Genomic DNA, 22,904 nt, shown 5'->3' with positions numbered 1-22,904 from the left:
GACTTAACACTGTCATTTATCATTAGTTATTTCAGAATGGGCTTCCCTGGTGAATTATTCCTTAATAATTTAAAATTCCACTAGATTATTTTTCTTTTTTTGTTGGGAAGCAGTATGTGTGTGTGTATACATATATATATGATTCTATAAAAGATGGTCTAAGAATGACAGTTAAATTCACTACTATATATGGCTGTTGACATACAAAGTTTGAATACTAGATAAAAAGGATTTTTGCTGGTAATACAGAATTTTATGGACTTAGCAGCAGAAGCTGCAAACCTTAAGACTAAATTGTTAGTGACCCCATTATAGCTTTGCTAATAAGGGCTTCAGAGCCCTAACTCAAGACGCACGGCTTTACATGGATTCAGTCAAACAGATCAGAATTAGCCTGTATCCAGCTGGGGTCAATCAAGGGGCCACTTTCTCTTTATCGACAATCTATGGAATGTCAAAATTGCAAGAGACAGGTTTTACCTTCCCGTAAACTAGTGACACACCGTTTGCAGGCAAAAGTCCTAAGCAGATGACCTTGGTCCCTTGAAAGAAAGCTGGTCCGCACTCTCGGCCTACTACTGCAATGTTTACAAAAGCAACTCAAAGCACAAAGGGGTCGGGGTCGGCGACCTAGACTATGAAGGGCTCTGTCCCACTGTGAGGTTGGCAGCTACCAAAACCGCTTGGCGAAATTTCAGAAGCGATTTCCCAACAAAATCGGGAACGTCCAACTTCAAGCACGTTTCCTGGTTAGATAGAGGGCTCCAGGGGATGTCCCAAGTGTACCGCCTGCTTTCTGTCAGGGAACAGACCGCAGGGGCTTTAAAGAGGAACTGCCCCCTCTCCTCGGTGCAAAGATGGCGACCGTCCCTGGTGGGACTGCGAGGAGCAGCCAGCGAGCCACTTCCCTTTCCCAGCCGCCTTTGCGCTGCGACGACGGCAAGCAGGAAGGGGGCGGAGCCGACGATTTGGGGCGGAGTAGAGCGCAGCGCCCTCCCGCGCGCGCCCCGGCTCCGCCCCGCGCCCCTGCGTCCAGGCAGGGAGCCCTCGCCGGGCCAGGAGGTGCGCGCTGGCTGCCGGGATACTCGGCCCGCCCAGCCAGTCCTCCCGGCTTGCGCTGCGGCCGCGAGATCCGCGTTTTTTCCAAGATGGTGGCGCTCGGCTCGGGGTGACTGCAGGAGAGGTAGAGCCCGACTCGCCTTCGCGAGAGCATCGACACAGCGCCCTCCGCTCACTTGCGCACCCCGCCTCTGCGTAGCCCTCCGCCGGCTCGGGCGCTCGCCATCCGCCGCCGCGCCGACTTGCGCTTCGCTTTTGCCGACGGGCGCTGAACCCGCGGGCGGCGGCGCCTCCCTCGGCTCCTCCGATCCTTACAGGAGGGCCCCTCTGCGCTCGCTCTGAGCCCCGCAGGCGGGCCCTGTGACCCCCGGTGCGGACGGACAGCGGTGGAGCGGCGGCGGGCGGCGGGCGCGGGGCTTTTTGCGGCCGCTGCGCCCCCTTTCCCGGTCTCGGACTCCGGAGAACGAAGCGCGGGTCCCGCATGAGCGCCGGCGGTGGCGGCAGCGACAGGGAACGAGGCGGTGGCGGGCGGAGGCGGCGGGCGAGGGCGACGACAACCAGCGAGGCGGCCGCTGCTGCGGGGGCCGTGGCCCAGGCGCGGGGGCGACGACAGGTCAGTGCGGCCGAGGACGGCCTGCGCCGGGGAGGACGGGCCCGGGCCGGCGGCGCCCGCTTTGTCCCCGCGGCCGCCCGAGTGCCCTGCGGGGCCGGCCCCGGTGAGGGCAGGGACGCCCGCCGCCTCCGGGGCGGGTGCGCAGGGCGCGCGCGGTCTGGAGAGGCCGGTGCCAGGACTAGGCCTCTTTCTGCCCGCCGCGGCGGCCGCCGTGACTGTCAGTCCTGGCTGGGCGCCGCCGGAGGGAGGGTTTCGTCGCCCGAGAGGACGCGAGCGGGCCCGGGGCGGGGCGTGCGGGCAGTCGGTAGGTGGCCCTTCTCCGAGCGGGCTCGCCCCTCCGGCCCGGGCCCAGGGCTACGGGCCGGCTGGCCTCCTCCGCCCTAGGGGAGCTCTGACTCTGGCCGTTTTCGGGGTTTGGGCCTTACGGGTGAAGAAGTGTTTAGATGTGTGGTTTGGCGGGTTGGGGTTTTTGGGGGGTGGACTCTTGGGGAGGGAGGGCGAATGAAGTGGTAAATCAAGCGTAAGGATTGTGTCCTCAGAACTCATCGCGATTCTGAAATTAAACCTGAGCTACTGGGTTTGCTGGAAACATTAAATGCAAACCTTCAGCGCCCCCCCCCTCCCCCGCCCCGCTTTTTTTCCAGTTGTGAAAATAAAAGGGACTCGTAATGGTGTTGGAGGGTTTTGCTGTTAATGCGACAGACGTTTTAGTTTTAGTCCATAAAATTGTTAAAAGTAATTTTAATATGGACGCTGTTTGGTTAGTCTTAGGATCTTTGAAAGATAATTTAGTTTCCGAATTTTTTTGAAAAATCTTGTGCACATGTTAAAAAATAATTACAAAGCCTGTTTGGTATTATACTTAGTAAGTGGTTAGGGTGCTGCTGAAAAGGTAAATTAATGGCATATGGGGGATTTACAGTCCAAAGTTACTTTCCATCAATCAGAAGGGAATTCGGGTATGACCCATAATTTCGGATCATTCCACTGTCTGCAATATTGAAGAAAAGGAAATTACTCCAGATTTTTGGCGGGGGCGTGAGGGCGGGGCGCGGAGAAGGGAGGTTTAAATGGAAATGACCTAAACTTCAGAAGTGCACCTGTTAAAAAGTTTCCTGTGAAATGCACTTGAAGTACCCAGTAAATCATGTCAAATGAATTGGACAAGAAGGATGAGAAGTGTTTATCTCACACCTCTTGACTAGTAAGTACCCTTACCTAAGAGATTGTTTTGTAAACCACGTGAAAAAGTTTAGGAAGATAAAAAGAAGTGGAAATAACTTTAGAATTAGATCCTGCTTATAAATCTGAGCTACATATCACATTTTTAATGAAATGAATATTAATGATGGTGCTGATAAAGCCCTAAGAATGACCAGAACCCCGTTAAGCTGGTAATCATGACAGAACAGAAACAAGAGGTGGCTTCAAGAAATAATGATGTCTGTTTATAAAGTTACAATGTAAACTATGAAAGTCTTACTGTGTCAGTATTTGCTAACTAGCATTAATGTGGTTAGTAGCATGTACACCATCCTCTGACATTGCTGGGTTACTGAGGAGTTTTAGCTTTACACAGAGATGCAAATTACAATATTGTAATTCCTTTTCACAAGTTTTATGAGCTGCTTTTCTTTCATATTTCTTAAATTTGCCGGGTTTTTTTTTTTTTTTTCATGTTTCAAAAAATAACTTGTGTAGTCAGTCAGAAGTGAAAGGAAGATACTTTGTCATCCCACTTGCCCAGCCCATTTAACAGGATTTATTGGGTGCCTAACTGGTGTCTCTGACATGTAACATTTAATCAGTTTTATTCCCCACACTATAGATCGTTTCTAAATGACTCTTCCACTCTCCCCTCCAAAAACAGTCCTCTCTCCCCTTAAATATTTGGAGTAATTTATTGTTTCTCTCAATATGCAGTCAGTGGAATAATCCAAAACTTTGGATCAAAACCTACATTTTTCAACCTGAGCACTTGAAATGGTACTTACAAGTAAGTTTCTGTTTTCTTAAATGATTGCTTGTTATGTTCTTCAGTCATGTTTTGCCCTTTTGTTTAGACCAATACTTGTATAGGTCAAAATGTAGAAACATGACATTAAGTACATATGCAGCTATTAAAAAATTTTCTTATTTTTATGAAGACAGATTTTCAGAAGTGATTTTTTTTTCAGTTAAAATGCTTGGGTAAAGTCTTAGATGCTCTTTTCATGATGATTCAGGACAACAAAGGTTTGGCTGATTTTGGCAGTCCGTGCTCTCTCTCCACTACAAATGTAAAGTCTAAAAACCAAAGACCTTATGGTGTGTATAGTGAAAATAGCTTTGGAATTAGATCCTGCTTCTGATTCTGGCTTTCTCTAGTTGTCTGACACTTAACAAGTGACTTAATTTTGAGGTGCAAGTTTTGTCATCTGTAAAATGGGGTGGTGAAGCTTAGAGTTGTGAGGGTTAAAGTACGTGAAATGCCCATCACATAGGCACATGGAAGTAATATCCTTTGACGTCTTCCTGCTCAGTTTTTCTAAATGTTTTTAAATCACCTTATCTATAGTGGACTCTAGCATATTATCCTCTACATTGTTTTTCTTGCTCACTGGTTTTGAACTCAGTCTTTAAGGGCAAGGACTCCTGTTGTTTACCAGGGAGTGTGTGACCAGAGTATGGGTGACTTAGTTATCAGTAAATAGTTAGCTAACATTTATTAGGCATCTACTGTGGCTACTCTGAGCTGAGCTAGGTGTAAGGACTATAAAGACAAGACTTATGTCTCTGTCTTTTGAAAGTGCGCAGTCCTAGTGACCTCCTCCACATAACACCATGTTTTGTGCAAGTCTGTCAAACAATGGAACTACATTCTCCTGGCGCCCTTCTAATCCTTCGGCAGGTCTGTGGACTCAACGCCTCCTCCTCCCAGCTCTTTTCTAAAGAATATTGCTGCACTCCTTCCTTTATATACTGTCTTGTCACATGTTAGATTCTTCATATTTCAGTCCTAATCCTCCACTCCAATCTGGCACATAGTGTGTGAGTGTGTGTGTGTGTGTGTGTGTGTGTGTATGTATAAAGAAAATAAACTTACTTTGGCAGTTGCCTGTTTGTACTCTGGTATTTTTCTGAGATGATTGTCATTCTGTCATCTGGTTATAAATTCATAGGAGTTGTAGGCCTGAAAGTGAAAGTCACTCAGGTGTATCTGATTCTTTGCAACCCCATGGATTATACAGTCCATGGAGTTCTCCAGGCCAGAATACTGGAGTGAGTAGCCTTTCCCTTCTCTAGGGGATCTTCCCAACCCAGGGATCAAACCCAGGTCTCCACAATTGGAGGCGGATTCTTTACCAGCTGAGCCACAAGGGAGACCCAAGAATACTGGAGTGGGTAGCCTATCCCTTCTCCAGGGGATCTTCCGGACCCAGGAATCGAACCGGGGTCTCCTGCATTGCAGGTGGATTCTTTACCAACTGAGCTATCGGGGAAGCCCATTGTAGGCCTAAGTGGGGCTATTCTTGTTTTATACATGAGGAAATTGAATTGCAGACCTTTAAAATGATTTTCTTAAAGTCACCAGGTGGCAGAGCCAGGGCACATTTTGAGCCTCTGGACCCTAGTTCAGGACTCTGCACACAATGGTACTGTTTTGTCCTGTCTGTTGGGAGGAGTGTTAAACTTGGCTTTGAGAATACTCACCCACCTTTTTGCAGTTACATGTTTTGTATAATAGAGTTGACTCATTGGAAAAGACTCTGATGCTGGGAGGGATTGGGGGCAAGAGGAGAAGGGGACGACAGAGGATGAGATGGCTGGATGGCATCACTGACTCGATGGACGTGAGTCTCAGTGAACTCCGGGAATTGGTGATGGACAAGGAGGCCTGGCGTGCTGTGATTCATGGGGTTGCAAAGAGACGGACACGACTGAGCGACTGATCTGATCTGATATTAGTAGAATATCATACCATTAGTAGAATATCACTGCCCAAGTGGCATAGTGGTAAAGAATCTGCCTGCCAATGCAGGAGACCCAAGAAACAGGGGTTGGGAAGATGCCCTGGAGTAGGAAATAGCAACCCACTCCAGTATTCTTGCCTGGAAAATTCCATGGACTGAGGAGCCTGGCTGTCTACAGTCCATGGGGTCAACAATATGACAGCACACACACATGATATTAGTAGAAAACAGCCTTCAACAAGATGCCTTTTCTGACCATAGCAGTTACTGGAGGAAATGGGACTTTTTCTGATATAGGAAATAAAGAAAAATTGTAGTAAGTGGAAGTAGTGGTAATATACAAGCCTATATCCTATGTTCAAAATGTGCAATGTTTGAAATACTTAAAGATTCTAGTTAAACAGATTTTTAATGAGATGGCTTATTAATAAATACATGATAAATTTCTTTGCTAACTTTTCATTTAATCTCAGAAATGTCACTTACAGTGCTTTGATCTAAGTTATCTCTTATCTTTAACATGTAAATAGCATTATGGATAGGAAGTTAAAAGAAGATCATGAAGTACAGGTCTATTTGAAAAAGAAGTAAGGCTAGTATTTTCTTTTTTGACTACTACATTTTGCACATGAAATTTAGCTGATAGTTATTACTGCTTGATTCTAAGTCTTGTGACTGTGAACATCCTAAAATTATATATGAAATTCTAAGTGCTTCAGAGTCTCCACAGGTTCTATGAACGGAAGCTGTGGAGAACCATTGATGTGGAGGAAGAAACACCAAGTTTGGTGTCAGAAGATCGTGGGTTCATTCTTCTCTAATTTCCTAGTGGGTATGAACAAGCCATTTAGCATTCAAAGCCTTGGCTCTCCTGTCAAGTAAAGGTGATACTTGATTTGTTTCTGAGGGTTATGATTTTCAAATGAGATCATTCTTGAAAAAGTAGATTCATAACTACAAAGTGATCTTATAACTGAGTTAGTGATTTGCCCGAGAAAACAAGTTGATTAGTAATGGACAGGTGATTGGAACCTTGGTATATTTTCATGTTTTCTCTACTTAAATTTTTAACCTTTCCGTAGAAATATTATTTGGGGAAGTACTTAGTATGTGAATTTATTTTATATTTGGTAATACATTAGAAATAAACAGAAGATCTTAATAGTAGTGTTAGTCCAAAGTCAAATCATTTCTGTAATTTGCTTTACTTTTGACCTCTCCTTTTGTGATAATAACAAGTGAATTATAAGGTTGACCTGAAAGAAAAAGTTTTGGAGACAGAATCTTACTGTGCTTTTACTCAATGGTTCTGTCCTTCCTCTTGGCGACTCTTTGGACTGAAGCCTGCCAAGGTCCTCTGTCCATGGAATTTTCCAGACAAGAATCCTGGAGTGGGTTGCGATTTCCTATTCCAATCTTCCTAGTGTCTTACTAGATAAGATTATTCCTGAAGTTCAGTTTTAGGAAAGCTGCTGGAATCTTCTGTCATATATGGATTGTAGAAGAGAATCCTATGTAAGACTTCACACATTAATTAAAGTCAGCATCTGTGCTGCAAATAAAGCATGAAGGTGGTGGTATAGGAGCTCTAAACACTTACACAAGTAGGATAAAACTCTTCTTTCAGTGAAACTCTTGGCTAGCCAGTGTGGAGAATACTGTGGTGACTTTTCTCTCATTGTGTTCCAGAAGTTGATCTTTTGTACCCGTTGGTATCAGTTGAGGTTAGTCAAGCACAGATCCCTTTATGTTACAGAAATAAAACATGAAACTTTTTTTGACCTCTTTGTGGTGTGTAGGCTTGTAGCTCTTTTTTAGTTCTTAATAGGTGCCCTTTTTACATAATTTCAGTAATTCAAAATTTCACATTTAAGAAAAGTAGTGCTGCACACAAATTATGTAGCTAGAGGCTGAATGAAGATGTTGCCAGTTACTTTACCCATGATTTTTCATTTGATAACTTTTGTCTCCTTGTATCAAAAAGAACAGGTTATCCATTTCAAGTTCAAGTAGACTTCTACCTCAGTGCCTTCCCTCTTTTTTTGTTTCTGGTTTGGTTGTGTTGGGTCTTCACTGCTGTGTGGCTTCTCTAGTTATGGTATGTGGGCTCTGGAGTGTGCAGGCTCTAGTTGTGGCACATGGACAGCAGCCTCCCTCTTGAACGTGAGAAGGTACTCTTAGAATTGCCCTTGTGACCTGTCAGAGTGCTATCATCAAAAAATCTACAAACAGTAAATGCTGCAGTGGGTGTGGAGAAAATTCTTGTACTGTTGGGAGGAATGTAAATTGATATAGCCACTATGGGGAGCAGTGTGGAGATTCCTTAAAAAACTAGGAATAAAACCATATGACCCAGCAATCCCACTACTAGGCATATACCCTGAGGAAACTAAAATTGAAAAAAGACACATGTGACCCAGTGTTCATTGCAGCCCTATTTACGGTAGCTAGGACGTGGAAGCAACCTAGAGGGCCATCAACAGATAAATGGATAAAGAAGCTGTGGTGCATATATACAATGGAATATTACTCAGCCATAAAAGGCACACATTTGAGTCAGTCCTAATGAGGTGGATGAACCTAGAGCCTATTATACAGAGTGAAGTAAGTCAGAAAGAGAAAAACAGTTATTGTATACTAAAGCATGTATTTGGAATCTAGAAAGATGGTACTGATGACCCTATTTGCAGAGCAGCAATGGAGACACAGATATTGAAAACAGACTTAGCGATGCAGCTTGGGGATGGGGGGAAAGGAAAGGGTGGGAGGTGTGGTGGAGAGAATCAGGTAGAAACGTTATTACCATATATACATAGCCAATGGGAATTTGCTGTGTGACTCAGGGAACTCTAATGGGGCTCTGTAACAACCTACAGGGCTGTAATGGGGAGGTGTATGTATTTATCCCATGCAGATGAGTTTTTACCCTGTTTTAAAACAGATATTCAAGTGGGCGGGGCATCGGTCAACCTATGGCTGATTCATGTTGATGTTTGATAGAAACCAGTGCAATACTGTAAAGCAATTATCTTTCAGTTAAAAAAAAATTGCCCTTGTGAGATACAGCCAATATGCTAACTCATTTATTTTTATATTCTTTGTGATGCAGAGTAAATCCTGAATTTTCCTTCCAAACATACAGACAAACATACAGACAGTACAGAGAATAATATAATGATTATGTGTGTACCCCTCTGTATGGACAAGTGTCACGTTTTGTCACTTCTTTGTACTCTCTAGCACCCTTTCTAAAAGTGATGTTCTTTACTTTCCTCTCAGATGATTGCTCTAGCACTGCAGATACCACTATAGGAATTTCTTCATACTTTCCAAAAAATACTTTATTAATCTCTTATATGTAAAGCGTAATTCTGTTCTTCGGAAGGGAAAGGATGAGATGCTCAGCAGTGTTTTCTATATAGAACTAATAGGTCACAGGGAGAAATGCAGGTTAATTTCCAGCTTATTACCTTGGTATTTTTTTTAGGAATTTTATTTATGGTGTGCCATGAATAAGGATACTAAATATTTACCTTTGCTAATAAGTTAAGTTTTTGTTTTGAGAATTAAAAACAAAAGGTGTCTTTTGAGCAGCTGTTATATTTGACATGTATACTGATGGATAAACCCTATTTCACACAAAGGATAATTAAATAAAATTTTTCTAGTTTTCTGAGGTGAGTTGTATTCTGTGTTGGTTATGGAAAACTATGCTGTTAAAGATAATCCAAATGTAGAGCTCTTTAGAAATGAGATGCTTTCCTAATTAGTGAAGCTGTCTCATTCATATTAAATTTTTTATACATTTTGCTGTGGCTATGAGAGAGTTTCTGTACTGCCCCTCACCCCCCATTCATATATTGAAATCCTAACACCCCTCCTCCTAACACCCCTGCTCACCCTGCTGCCATTGTGATGGCATTAAGTGGTGGGGGCCTTTGGGAGGTGATAAGGTTTTCAGAATGGAGCCCTTCTGATGGAATTAGTGCCATTTGAAAAACTCCAAAGAGCTCCTTCCCTTTTTCTGTCCTGTGAGGATATAGCCAGAAGACCATCATCTATGAAGCAGGAAGCTGATTCTCGCCAGATATCAAATCTGTTGGTGCTTTAATTTGGACTTCTGGCTCCAGAACTGTGAGAAATAAATTTCTGTTGTTTATACACCATCCAGTCTATGGTATTTTGTTAAATAAGCAGCCTAAATGGACTAGGGCATATTAAACATGTTTAAAGGATAGAAAAGGAAAATAGAAAATTAAATGGATAAAATTGGTAGCTAACATAGGGGTATATTGTGCTTGGTAAAATGGAACTGCTTCTTAAAAGTTGATATAATGTTGAAATTGAGAACATTTAAGTGTAATAGAAAAGCTGAACTGATGTTAGACTTCTATATACCTAAAACTAGATTTCTTCATTTAAAGTCTTCTATTTCTTTAAATTTAATTATTACCCAGTGTAGTATATTTCAAATTATCTTCAAAATGAAAAAGCAAAATCTTAGGGTTTCACTTAGTGAAGAGTCAATCTACTCCCTCCCTCTCAAAATTCCTCTTTGATCTTTTGGGTAGATGAAAGGTAGGGAGGGGTGAATTTAAAAATAGATGGTTCTCAGTTGGCAAATAGGTAGGTCACTTATCTCATCTGAAATTAAATGATTTATTTACTTATGGATTGAAAATTCGACATAAACAGTAAATATTTGCTCTTTTTCTTCATGTAATCTTCTAGATATTTCTAAGTATTGGATAAATGAACTACTTTATAGTTAGTTCAGGACTACTTTTAGATAGCTCTTGGGGCTAATAAACTCTAGGCTTCAGAACTTTTAAATAATTTTAAGTAAAGATGAACTAGAGGTCAGCCTGGGCTTGGGCCAGAGACCCACTTCACTGCCTGTGCTTGCCCTGAATTGACAAGGCATTTCTAGGAGGGTGTGTGTGTGTGCCTGCACCAGATTTTGAGAAATTGGAGCTGATCACTCTTCAGCCTACTAAGGTTTTCTTTCAAACAATTAAGATCTAATTCCTATATGTGCTTGTTTAGCTACCTACTGTGTTTAAAATGGCAATAATTTACAATAGTATTTATTTTGTGTTCTTATTCTAACATCTTTCCTTAGTTCTTTTTTTATAAAGGAAACAGATTAGATTAGGTGATCTCCAAGGTAATTTTCATCTTGGATATTATATGTTCACTTTGTTCTTTTTAAAATATATGTGTATATTTTAAAACATTTAAAACACAGTAAATAATAGAGCAAATATTCATTTACTCACCACTCAGAACTATAAATTATGCAAATTTTGATCCTTTGAGAAACAAATGCAGTCTTACATATTCACTTGTAGCCACCTCATGCCCAAGTCCTATTCTCTCTTTACCTAAGGTAATAATGATTCTGGGGTTCTTGAATTTCATACCCTTGTTTATACTTTTACTGTATATATGTACTTGTATCTGTGAATTATGTATGTGGTGTTGGATTTTGTGTTTTAAAATTTTTGCAAAGTGGTATTGTGTGTATATTTCAGTTTTTTATTTTTTTATTTTTTTTCCTATTTTTTGGCGTATGTATGTTGATACATGTAGCTCTAGTTTATTTAGTTTAACTGCTGTATAGTACTCCATTGTACAATATATCAAATATGTATGTCTCACTGTTAATGGATATTTGAGTTGTTTCCTTTTCTGCTGCAGTGCTGCAGTGATCATTGGTATACATTTCTTTGTGCATGTATTTCTTTATAGAAAGATTCATGGAAGTGAAACTGCTGGGAAATAGATTGTGAATATCTTTAACTTTACTAGATGTTGCTAAATTATTCTCTATAACGTCAGTATATGCTCATCAGCAGTATATGGACATTTCTTTTTCTAGTGTCCTAGCCTAACTTGAAATTGTCAGATTTTAACATTTTTGCAGATTTGATGGGTGTGAAATGATATCTCATTTTAATTTTAATTTGCCTGATTTATTAATTCTGGGTGCTGGATATATGGATATGAATTTATTACTATGTGTTTTAAATGTTTCATGAATTAATGTTTTAAAAGGAAAAAAGATACTGTTATACAACACTTAGGTTATAAAGGATCTTGGAGATCATCTCATCCAGCATTCTTAATTTATAATGCAGCCAGGAGAGTTAAGGTTAGTCATTAGAGTAATAATAACATAGAAAATGGTACTTATTATCCATTGTGATATTATCTTCTGGGATATAATATTTCAGTTTTTGAATTGAAGCTCATGAGACTTTTATGATTTCTGTTTTTATTGGATTTTAATTTTTTAATTTAATTAAAAATTTTAATTTTAATACTGTCTGCTAATCATTGAGAGGTTTTTGTTATTTATCTTTTTGCATTTAGGTCAGTCTGGGAAGAAGTTAGGAATCAGGTTTTTTTGTGTGTGTGTGTATGAAAAACTAGTATCAGCATTAAGCATTGGATCCTTTCCTCATTAATTTTATTTAGTATCACCTGTATCAGCTACCAAATGTTTGGGTTTGGTTTTAATTTATTTTATTTTCTTTAAGCACTGTTACTGCATTACTTTATTTCAAATAACTTTATATTAAGCTTTGAAATCTGTGAGTCAGAACTTACTCTTTTATTTTCAGAGCTGTTTTTCTTAGACTTTGATTCTTCCATAATCCATAACATATATGGAATAATATATATATGGAATATATATGGAATAAAATATTCCATAAGAATTTAAAACCAGTGTATCAAGTTTCTCTGGGGATATTATTGGGAAATGCATTGCGTATTAACTTGAGAATTGACATAGTATACATTGCCATTTATTTGTTGTGAATTTTACAGTTTTCTTTATATATTCTTTTTACACTTTACTGAATTTATTCCTAGATATTTGGTCTATGCATATTTAGGATTTTTTTTTTTCTATTACATTTGATCAGTGGTGGTGTTGATTTTGTAGCCATTAACTTGGGGGACCTCCCATCGCTACTAATAGTTTGTAAGTCTTTCAGATTATTGTAAGCAACTGATTCTTTCTCCAGTGATCTTTTAAAAATACAAGTCTTATTTTGTTACTGTTTAAAATTATTTTGTGACTTTCTGTTGCTTTTAGAGTAAAATGGGAATCCTTAATTGATCTACAAGGTCCCATGAGATCTGGATTCTCTCTGCTTCCTCAGATTTGACTCACATTCTCCTTTTTTAGAACCATCTAACAGTATTGGCCTGTATTCAGTTTTTTGAGCTATCCAATCTCCTTGTTGCAAACCTTTCGCCCAGTGCATTTCAGTCTGCTTAGACTGTGGGCAAGAATCCCTTAGAAGAAGTAGAGTAGCTCTCATAGTCAACAAAAAGAGTCTGAAATGCAGTACTTGGGTGCAGTCTCAAAAACGACAGAATAATCTCTGTTCATTTCCAAGGTAAATCATTCAGTTTCATAGTAATCCAAGTCTATGCCCCAACCACTAATGCCAAAGAAGCTAAAGTTGAATGGTTCTATGAAAACCTACAAGACTTTCTAGAACTAACTGGAATGCAAAATTAAGAAGTCAGAAGACACCTGGAGTAAAAAGTAAGCTTGGCCTTGGAGTAAAAAATGAATCAGGGCAAAGGCTAACAGTTTTGCCAAGAGAACGCATTGGTTACAGCAAACACTCTATTCAAAACAACACAAGAGAAGGCTCTACACATGGACATCACCAGATGGACAATGCTGAAATCAGATTGATTATATTTTTTGCAGCTGAAGATGGAGAAGCTCTATAGAGTCACCAAAACAAGACGAGAAGCTGACTGTGGCTCATCAATGAATTCCTTATTGCAGAATTCGGATTTCAATTGAAGAAAGTAGGGAAGACCACTAGACATTCAGATCAGATCAGGTCAGTCGCTCAGTTGTGTCTGACTCTTTGCGACCCCATGAATCGCAGCACACCAGGCCTCCCTGTCCCTCACCAACTCCCGGAGTTCACTCAGACTCATGTCCGTTGAGTCAGTGATGCCATCCAGCCATCTCATCCTCTGTCATCCCCTTCTCTTCCTGCCCCCAATCCCTCCCAGCGTCAGAGTCTTTTCCAATGAGTCAACTCTTCGCATGAGGTGGCCAAAGTACTGGAGTTTCAGCTTTAGCATCATTCCTTCCAAAGAAATCCCAGGGCTGATCTCCTTCAGAATGGACAGGTTGGCTCTCCTTGCAGTCCAAGGAACTCTCAAGAGTCTTCTCCAACACCACAGTTCAAAAGCATCAATTCTTCGGCGCTCAGCCTTCTTCACAGTCCAACTTTCACATCCATACATGACCACAGGAAAAACCATAGCCTTGACTAAAAGAACCTTTGTTGGCAAAGTAATGTCTCTGCTTTTGAATATGCTGTCTAGGTTGGTCATAATTTTCGTTCCAAAGAGTAAGCGTCCTTTAATTTCATGGCTGCAATCACCATCTGCAGTGATTTTGGAGCCCCCCAAAATAAAGTCTGACACTGTTTCCACTGTTTCCCCATCTATTTCCCATGAAGTGGTGGGACCGGATGCCATGATCTTCGTTTTCTGAATGTTGAGCTTTAAGCCAACTTTTTCACTCTTCACTTTCACTTTCATCAGGAGGCTTTTGAGTTCCTCTTCACTTTCTGCCATTAGGGTGGTGTCATCTGCATATCTGAGGTTATTGATATTTCTCCCAGCAGTCTTGATTCCAGCTTGTGTTTCTTCCAGTCCAGCGTTTCTCATGATGTACTCTGCATATAAGTTAAATAAACAGGGTGACAATATACAGCCTTGACGAACTCCTTTTCCTATTTGGAACCAGTCTGTTGTTCCATGTCCAGTTCTAACTGTTGCTTCCTGACCTGCATACGCATTTCTCAAGAGGCAGATCAGGTGGTCTGGTATTCCCATCTCTTGAAGAATTTTCCACAGTGTATTGTGATCCACACAGTCAAAGGCTTTGGCATAGTCAATAAAGCAGAAATAGATGTTCTTCTGGAACTCTCTTGTTTTTTCTACGATCCAGCGGATGTTGGCAATTTGATCTCTGGTTCCTCTGCCTTTTCTAAACCAGCTTGAACATCAGGAAGTTCATGGTTCACATATTGCTGAAGCCTGGCTTGGAGAATTTTGAGCATTACTTTACTAGCATGTGAGATGAGTGCAATTGTGTGGTAGTTTGAGCATTCTTTGGCATTGCCTTTCTTTGGGATTGGAATGCAAACTGACCTTTTCCAGTCCTGTGGCCACTGCTGAGTTTTCCAAATTTGCTGGCATATTGAGTGCAGCACTTTCACAGCATCATCTTTCAGAATTTGGAATAGCTCAACTGGAATTCCATCACTTCCACTAGCTTTGTTCGTAGTGATGCTTTCTAAGGCCCACTTGACTTCACATTCCAGGATGTCTGGCTCTAGGTGAGTGATCACACCATCGTGATTATCTGGATTGTGAAGATCTTTTTTGTACAGTTCTTCTGTGTATTCTTGCCATCTCTTCTTAATATCTTCTGCTTCTGTTAGGTCCATACCATTTCTATCCTTTATCGAGCTCATCTTTGCATGAAATGTTCCTTTGGTATCTCTGATCTTCTTGAAGAGATCCCTAGTCTTTCCCATTCTGTTGTTTTCCTGTATTTCTTTGCATTGATCGCTGAAGAAGGCTTTCTTATCTCTTCTTGCTATTCTTTGGAACTCTGCATTCAGATGACCTAAATCACATCCCTTATGATTATACAGTAGAATTGACAAATAGATTCAAGGTATTAGATCTGATAGATGGAGTGCCTGAAGAACTGTGGACTAAGGTTAGTGAATTGTACCAGAGGTGGTGATCAAAACCATTTCCAAGAAGAAGAAATACTAAAAGGCAAAATGGTTGTCTGATGAGGCCTTACAAATAGCTGAGAAAAGAGAAGCGAAAGGCAAAGGAGAAAAAGAAAGATATACCCATCTGAGTACAGATTTCCGAAGAATAGCAAGGAGAGATAAGAAAGCCTTCCTCAGTGATCAGTGCAAAGAAATAGAGGAAAACAATAGAATGGGAAAGACTAGAGATCTCTTCAAGAAAATTAGAGAAACCAAGGAAACATTTCATGCAAAGATGGGCACAATAAAGGACAGAAATGCTATGGACCCAGCAGAAGATATTAAGAAGAGATGGCAAGAATACGCAGAAGAACTGTACAAAAGAGATCTTCATGACCCAGATAAGCACAATGGTCTCATCTGTCACCTAGAGCCAGACATCCTGGAATGCAAAGTAAAGTTGGCCTTAGGAAGTGTCACTACGAACAAAGGTAGTGGAGGTGATGAAATACCAGCTGAGCTATTTCAAATCCTCAAAGATGATGCTGTGAAAGCTCTGCACTCAATATGCCAGCAAATTTGGAAAACTCAGCAGTGGCCACAAAACTGGAAAAGGTCAGTTTTTGTTCTAATCCCAAAGGCAATGCCAAAGAATGTTCAAACTACTGCACAATTGCACTCATCTCACATTACAGCAAAGTAATGCTCAAAATTCTCCAAGCCAGGCTTCAACAATACGTGAACTGAGAACTTCCAGATGTTCAAGCTGGATTTAGAAAAGGCAGAGGAACCAGATGAAATTGCCAATATCAGTTAGATCATTGAAAAAGCAAGAGAGTTCCAGAAAAACATCCACTTCTGCTTCATTTACTATGATAAAGCCTTTGTAGATCACAGCAAACTGTGGAAAATTCTTCAAGAGATGGGAATACCTCACCATCTTACCTGCTTCCTGAGAAACCTGTATGCGGGTCAAGAAGCAACAGTTAAAACTGGACATGGAACAACAGACTGGCTAAAAGTTGGGAAAGAAGTACGTCAAGGCTGTATATTGTCACCCTGCTTATTTAACTTATATGCAGAGTACATCATGTGGAATGCCGGGGGGGATGAAGCTCAAGCTGGACTCAATATTGCAGGGAGAAATATTAATAAACTCAGATATGCAGATGACACCACCCTTATGACAGAAAGTGAAGAACTAAAGAGCCTTTTGATGAAAGAATAGGAGAGTGAAAAAGCTGGTTTAAAACTCAGCATTCAAAAAATGAAGATCATGGCATCTGGTCCCATCATTTCATGGCTCATAGATGGGGAAAGAAGGGAAACAATGACAGGCTTTATTTTCTTGGGCTCTAGAATCACTGCAGATGGTGACTGCAGCCATAAAATTAAAAGATACTTGCTCGTTGGAAGAAAAGCTATGCCCAACCTAGACAGCATATTAAAAAGCAGACATTACTTTACCGAGAAAGGTTCATATAAGCTATGGTTTTTCTAGTAGTCATGTGTGGATGTGAGAGTTGGACCATGAAGATACCTGAGCGCTGAAGAATTGATGCCTTTCAACTGTAGTGTTGGAGAAGACTCTTGAGAGTCCCTTGCACAGCAAGGAGATCAAACCAGCCCATCCAATAGGAAATCAGTCCTGAATATTCATTGGAAAGTCTGATGCTGAAATTGAAGCTTCAATACTTTGTCCACCTGATGTGAAGAACTGACTCACTGGCAAAGATCTTGATGCTCGGAAGAGTGAAGGCAAGAGGTGAAAGGGACGATAGAGGATGAGATGGCTGGATGGCATCACTGACTCAATGGACGTGAGTTTGAACAAGCTCTGGGAGTTGGTGATGGACAGGGAAGCCTGGCGTGTTGCAGTCCATGAGGTTGCAAAGAGTCGGACATGACTAAGCGACTGAATGAACTGAACTGAGTATACAGTTAGCTAGCTATTTTTTCCCATCCTTTTGGGCTCAGCTTAAATATTACTCAGGGAAACCTTCCTTGAGAATCTTGTTGTATTTATTAGTATAGGGCTTTCTTGTATGGTACAGTTATTGAATTCTGCTTTTCCTCAGTAAGTACTTAACTCATCTGATACTAAATAATTACTTTTGAATTGAAGATTAATAAGAAAAATCAATGTTTTTTTTTTATTGCAGATTCAGGCATTTGTGAGTGTTGGATGAATCAATGTTCATATACTGATTGATCAAAATTGCATTTTTTCCCCTCCAGTTAGAGAAATATTACAATAACTGCTCAAAAGAAAATTTGTAATTAGGCTACTGTCAAGTATTTTACTGTACATTAATAGACAATTAAATGTGCTTAGTGTTTAATCTTATGTCCTTTAAGTAGAGATGGTCTTTAGAAATACAATTTTCTGTCTTTTAATAGATACAGTCTAGTTCACTTAATGGAGAAGGCAATGGCACCCCACTCCAGTACTCCTGCCTGGAAAATCCCATGGATGGAGGAGCCTGGTAGGCTGCAGTCCATGGGGTTGCGAAGAGTCGGACACGACTGAGCGACTTCACTTTGACTTTTCACTTTGATGCATTGGAGAAGGAAATGGCAACCCACTCCAGTGTTCTTGCCTGGAGAATCCCAGGGTCGGAGGAGCCTGGTGGGCTGTCATCTCTGGGGTCGCACAGAGTTGGACATGACTGAAGCGACTTAGGAGCAGCAGTTCACTTAAAATTATGTTTTGTGAAATTTTAAAAAGCATTTTGAAGTTAAATTAGAAGCTGATGGTCTTTTGTTATTCTTAATTCAGATTTTAGGAGTTTAGTTGCTACATTTGATAGGTAAGATATAATAAATTAAACTGCAAATATGTGTTCATGATAATTTCAGGGAAAATCCACCTACCTTTAGTTCTTCTGGTATATTGCATTATGAATATTTTTTGTCTGTCTGCTGAATACTAATGGAGAAGGCAATGGCACCCCACTCCAGTACTCTTGCCTGGAAAATCCCATGGACGGAGGAGCCTGGTAGGCTGCAGACCATGGGGTCGCGACTTCACTTTCACTTTTCCCTTTCATGCATTGGAGAAGGAAATGGCAACCCACTCCAGTGTTCTTGCCTGGAGAATCCCAGAGACGGGGGAGCCTGGTGGGCTGCCGTCTATGGGGTCGCACAGAGTCAGATGCAACTGAAGCGACTTAGCAGCAGCAGCTGAATACTAAATGTGATTTTCGGTTTTATTTTAAATTAAGTTCTACGTAAGATTGAACTCAGTTTAACTGTTGTGCAGATGAAAATTTCAAAATAAGTCATTAGTACTATGTGTGTGGCACATTTGCTTCTGTTTTCAGATCATGGAATTTTTGACTGGAATAAGTGATTTATCATTAAAAGCTAGGAAATTAAAATAATTTTGGTAATTTAGAATTTCTAAAGGGTCTCTGTAAATGACATTTGAGATCTACAGTGAGATAAGATTCTCTCACTGCTAATAAGTCAGATAATAAACACTTCGGGAAAAGACTGATGCTGGGAGGGATTGGGGGCAGGAAGAGAAGGGGACGACAGAGGATGAGATGGCTGGATGGCATCACCAACTCGATGGATATGAGTTTGAGTGAACTTCAAGAGCTGGTGATGGACAGGGAGGCCTGGCATGCTGCAGTTCATGGGGTTGCAAAGAGTCGCACACGACTGAGTGACTGAACTGAACTGAAACATTGGTGAAATGGCATTTTAATGTTGGCAGATCATGAGTTTTGTTCACCTTTTATAGTTTTTCAGGTAGGTAAATAAGCATAGTTTATTTACTTTTGGAAATGTTCACAGAACCCAGAGGGTGGGTAGGGTCAGTGGTCACGTTAGAGAGTTCAGTTCTCTTCCAATTCTGTGATTTTGATCTGAAATTCTACTCCTGTATATATAAATGTCACTGTATAAAACTTAGATTTGCCAGCATGGTCTCAATTCTAATAGTAGGTTATTCCTGTTAATCATAAAATCAGAACTTCTAGCACTTTAACATTTCCAGAGGGCTCTTTAATATTTCATGTTTGGTTGTGCATCCCCTCAAATATTGGTGTATAGAATTATTTTTGAGAATAAGGAAATACAAAAAGTAATATGTATTTTTTAAAGTATAAAACAGTGAGTTTCCTCTTCCTTTCTTATTAGCCAATTCCAAAACTTAACAGTTGTTAAATTTAAGTGTAGAAAAGCATCACAACACCTGGTGAATATCAAACAAATGTAACTGTAAGTACAGGTATTTGTAGTGGTTTATAAAAATCATTCCATATACCTTATGTAATGTCCAACTTTTGAGATATAATTCATGTGCTATAAAATCTACCCTTTATAGTGGGTTTTAGAATATTCAGTTGGCAGCCGTCACCATTATCTATAAATTTTAAAACATTTTAATCGTCCCCAAGAGAAACCCTATACCTGTTATTCGCCATTCTTTCCTTCATTCCTGTCATTTGCCATTCTTTTCTTCAGCCCCTGGCAGCCACGAATTGTCTTTCTTTGTGGGTTCCCTGTTCTGGATATTTTATATAAATGGAATTGTGAAGTATGCATATGTTTGTGTATGGCTTCCTTTACTTAAGTGATATTTTGAAGGTTCATTAATACTGCATTGTATGAGTATACACATACTGGTTATTCAGTTATCAGTTTATAATTTTGGATTGTTTCCATTTTTTGTTTATTATGAATCATGTTATGAAGATTCACATATAAGCTTTTATGTGGGCATACATATTCATTCTCTTGAGTACATAACTAGGCATGAAACTCTGGTCTTAACTGTGTTTAACATTTGAAGGAACTGCCAAACTCTTTTTCCAAAGTGGCTGCACTATTTTACAGTTGCATTAGTAATGCAGGAGAGTTCATTTCTTATTACTTCCTTGCCAAACCAGTTGTCTTGTGGATGTGAAGGTATCTGTGTTTTTGATTTGCATTTGCTAAGTGACTAACAGGGCCTACCAAGTGACACTGCTGCTGCTGCTGCTAAGTTGCTTCAGTTGTGTCTGACTCTGTGGGACCCCGTAGACAGCAGCTCACCAGGCTCCACCGTCCCCTGGATTCTCCAGGCAAGAATACTGGAGTGGGTTGCCATTTCCTTCTCCAACGCATACAAGTGAAAAGTGAAAGTGAAGTCACTCAGTCATGTCTGACTCTTTGATACCCCATGACTGCAGCCTACCAAGCTCCTCCGTCCATGGGATTTTCCAGGCAAGAGTACTGGAGTGGCTTGCCATTGGCCTTGTCTGCCAAGTGACACTAGTAGTAAAGAATCTGCCTGCTAATGCAAGAGATGTACGAGACACAGGTTCAATCCCTGGATTGGAACGCCACCTGGAGGAGGGCATGGCAGCCCACTCCAGTATTCTTGCCTGGAGAATCCCTTCAGAGGAGCCTGGCGGGCTACAGTCCATAGGGTCACAAAGAGTTGGACATGACTGAAGCGACTTAGCATGCGTGCATGCACGGGTGACTAACATGTGTACTGATATCCATCTTTGGAAATCTATTTAGATCCTTTGCTATTTAAAATTGGGTCATTTTTCTTTTTATTGTTCTGGATGCACGTCCCTTATCAGATACATGATTTCTAAGTATTTTCCCCGGCAAAAGTTGTTTTTTCAGTTTCTTGGTTTTTTTCCTCTGAGGCATACAAGTTAAGTCCAGTTTACTGTTTTTCTTTTGATGTCTTTGGTGTTATTTAAGAAACCATTGTCTAACCAAGGCCATTGCTTCTGAGAGTTTTGTAGTCTTAGTGCTTACATTTTTGTTTGTCATCTGTTTTGAGTTAATTTTTGTGTATGATGTTATATGAAGTAAGGGTCTAACTTTATTTTTTTCCATGTAGATATCCTGTTGTCCCAAAACCATTTGTTGAAAAACCTGTTCTTTCCCATTGAATCATCTTGGCACCCTTGTTGAAAATCAGTTGGCCATAAATGTAAGAGTGTATTTCTAGACTCTGAATTCTCTTCCATCCATTATGTCTGTTCTTCAGCCATTCACACACATTCTTCATTGCTGTAGATTTGTAGTAAATTTTAAACTTGAAAAATGGGAATATTCAGACTTGGCCTCTCTCTTGGCTATGTGCATTCTCTGAATTTCTGTGTGAATTTTAGAGTTGGCTTGTCAATTTCTGGTAAAAGGGGAGCCAGGATTTTGATAAAATTTGTGTTGAATTTCTTGATCTCTTTAAGGAGTTTTCTTGCATTAATATTTTTCAATTCATGAACATGGAATGTCTTTCTGTTTATTTAGGTCTTTAATTTTTTTTGTATTTTGTAGTTTTCGTTGTATCCATTTGACATTTCTGTTCAGAAAGAAATGTATTTTGTTTATATTTCTAAGATTCATTCTTTTTGATATTAAACTACTAATGAAAATTCTAAAATTTCATTTTCAAATTGTTCATTGCTTGTGTATTTGTTTTCCGTACAACTTGGTTCCTCCCCCACTTCTTAGCAATTTATTATAGAAATCTTTTCCCTGTGAATGGTTACATGTGCATCTGTACCTCATTCATTTAGCAGATATTTTTTAAGCACCTGTTGTGTCATAGGCATTTTTCTAGATGCTAGTAGAGACAGCAGTGTACAAAATCCACCAAAGCTCCTGTTTCGATGGACTTTGGCTTAGTAGGGAAACAGCAAAAACAAGATATGTAGAATATATTGTATGTTGCAGTTTGTATGCAGTTGCAGTATATTGTACTTCTGAGGAGAAAAAGGAGTGAGAGATGAAATATTTGAGAATGCAGGGGGCAATGCAAACTTTAGTATGACTGGAGGAAACCTTAGTGACATGGTGACAACTTGAGTAAAGAACTGAAGGGGGTGAGAGAGCTAGCCATATGGATAACTGAGGGAAGAGCATTTCAGACATAGCGGGTAGTGCATAAGGGAGCAGTGAGGTGGGAGAGTGCCTGATTTGTTTGAGAAACTGCGAGGTGGCTGGTGTGGCTTTAGAAAGGTAAATGATGGAGATCAAGTCAGAAAGGGGAATGTAGGGCATGTAGCATTTAGTCATACTAAGGGGTTTGAAGTTTACTTTTGAGTGAGATGGGAAGCCCTTGAAAGTTTTTGAGCAGAGTGGAAAGTTCTGACTTAGGTCAGAAGATCCCTCTGACTGCCATGGTTAGTGTAGATTGAAAGAGAAGGGCACAATCAGGTCAGTTGATAGGCTACTACAGGAATACACGTAAGAGGTGATGATGGGGGCTTGGACAGGATGAGGCCAATGAGGTTGGTGAGAAGAGGTTGAATCACTGATACGTGTTGAAGTTCTAGTCTGTAGGATTTGGTGATCTGTCAGATGTAAGTGTGGAATAAAGGGAGAAGTAAAAGATGACACTTGAGGTTTGGCTGAACAACTGACAGGATGGAGGTGAACAGTACTTTTTAATTATTGCATCAAATCTGTGTATGCTATCACATACCCACATAACTACAGATAACTGAGATTTCTCTACTTTGTATTTTATCACTGATTTTT

At 40.4% G+C, this 22,904-nt stretch overlaps 1 protein-coding gene across 4 annotated transcripts in view; it reads left to right on the top strand.

Moving 5' to 3' along the window:
* The first annotated feature begins 1,584 nt into the window (after window positions 1-1,584).
* Window positions 1,585-22,904, top strand: part of UBE3A (ubiquitin protein ligase E3A) — a 96,429-nt gene continuing 75,109 nt past the window's right edge. For 2 of the 4 annotated variants that reach the window (XM_005221700.5, XM_024981863.2), the window contains exon 1: window positions 1,585-1,672. The gene's annotated coding sequence lies outside the window, so the exon portion shown is untranslated. The remainder of the gene's footprint in view (window positions 1,673-22,904) is intronic. The other 2 variants (XM_024981865.2, XM_010816882.4) reach the window with 1 other exon arrangement.

The sequence above is a fragment of the Bos taurus genome, chromosome 21 (assembly GCF_002263795.3).
Source record: "Bos taurus isolate L1 Dominette 01449 registration number 42190680 breed Hereford chromosome 21, ARS-UCD2.0, whole genome shotgun sequence".
In the NCBI taxonomy this organism is placed as follows: Eukaryota; Metazoa; Chordata; class Mammalia; order Artiodactyla; family Bovidae; genus Bos; species Bos taurus.
The sequence above is the reverse complement of the archived record's forward strand: the minus strand, read 5'-3'. Positions and strand labels throughout refer to the sequence as shown.